Raw genomic sequence first — 1,908 nt, 5'->3', positions numbered from 1 at the left:
CCGGGCCCCTGATGTCAGGGGGTGTGGCATATGCTAATGAGTTATGCTAATGAGTTCCCCTAACGAAATGACCCCTGACAACCAGTGTTCCCTCTAAGCTGAGTTAGTAGGAGCTGGCTCACAGTTTTTTAGCCTCCAGCTCACACATTTTTTGTCTTAGCTCAGGAAGGAGGGCTCCAGAGAAAACTAATTTATGCAGTAGCCAAATCGCTCGCTCACAATTTTTAATGCCACTCGCTCACAAAGTAGAATTTTTGCTCACAAGACTCCACAGCTTAGAGAGAGTATTGATCACAACCTGACAGGATTAGGGTGGTGGCTAAAACAAGTAGGTGAAAAGGATAAGGAACAGGGTGCCAAAACTCCCTCGCTCCTACAGTAGTGGCAAGAAATAGTAGTACTCCCTCTCCCCCAGGGGTCCCTATAACCAGGGGTCATTTCGTAGAAAAAGAGGTGCAGGAGCTCATTAGCATAACTCATTAGCATAACTTATTTGCATATGCCACACCCCCTGACATCACCGGAAGTGTGTCGGGAGGCAACACCCACCGCTCAGGCTCCACTGGACTGTTTTGGATTGCTAGCTATGGGGGGGGGGAATGCGCAGATTTGCCCTCACAGAGGAGGGAGAGCTTGTACCTGAATAAAATTTGGTCTTAAAGGTGCCACTGGACTGTTTTGGATTGCTAGCTATGGGGGGGGGGAATGCGCAGATTTGCCCTCACAGAGGAGGGAGAGCTTCTACCTAAATAAAACTTGGTCTTAAAGGTGCCACTGGACTGTTTTGGATTGCTAGCTATGGGGGGGGGGAATGCGCAGATTTGCCCTCACAGAGGAGGGCGAGCTTGTACCTGAAGGCGGGCTGTGGGGGGGCTCTGCAACTTACCTGGCTGCTTCTTGCTCCTCGTGGCCCGCCTGAGGGCTGCTGGCAGCAGGGGGTGGAGCTTGTTGCATGTGCCCGCCCCCTAAGCTCCTTACTACCGGAGCTCTGCTCCTGTGCGCTCCTGCAGGAAATTATCCCTGCCTATAACCCAGCCCTGAGTACTTCTAGGAACTATTGCAGGAGTCAGGGATCAGTTAGAATAATCCAATTCTAGATGTGGATGTATCTGGAGGGTTTCCTGATGGCTCTTCCTTCAAGTGTTTCCTCCTGATGTGACTTGCACCTGTATGAAAGATTCCTGATTTAAATTGCATCCTCTGTATGGAAGCCCTGACAGATTTCTCATCTTGATTGCATTCCCTGTATCAGTGCATTTCTTTGCCTAGATTGCTGTAAAAGGTACCTAATGCCATCGGTTTCGTCAAGTCAGTCACTGGAAATTGGTACCCTGGGTCACCAAACTGAGTCCAGTTTGAGAAAAGCAGGGTTGTGTCACGTGTGCTTGCTTGGACACATTATTTTGCCATCACACACAGTTAATACCCTTTCTGAGAAGCGTCAATTAAATTACCCTAGACAATGACTTTCATTAAGTAAACCTCCTTCTCAACACTAATTCTTGCAGCCAAAGGGTTATTATTCCTAAACAGAGAAAACTGATGTGTTTCCTGCAAGGCAATTGTACCAGGTTTTGAGCATTCACAGAGCTAAACTGCTTTATAAAAGGTAAAGGTTCCCTTGCTCGAAAGCCAGTCGAATCCGACTCTAGGGTTGCGGTGCTCATCTCCGTTTCAAAGCCGAAGAGCCAGCGCTGTCTGAAGACGTTTCCGTGGTCATGTGGCCGGCATGACTAAACCCCAAGGCGCACGGAACGCTGTTCCCTTCCCACTGAAGCGGTACCTATTTATCTACTTGCAATTTCTTGCTTTCGAACTGCTAGGTAGGCAGGAGCTGGAACTAGAGACGGGAGCTCACTCCATCATGCGGCACCCTGGGTCTCGAACTGCTGAACTACTGACCTTCCA

This window comes from Gekko japonicus, unplaced genomic scaffold (assembly GCF_001447785.1).
Source record: "Gekko japonicus isolate JY-2015 unplaced genomic scaffold, Gekko_japonicus_V1.1 scaffold1827, whole genome shotgun sequence".
In the NCBI taxonomy this organism is placed as follows: Eukaryota; Metazoa; Chordata; class Lepidosauria; order Squamata; family Gekkonidae; genus Gekko; species Gekko japonicus.
The sequence above is the reverse complement of the archived record's forward strand: the minus strand, read 5'-3'. Positions refer to the sequence as shown.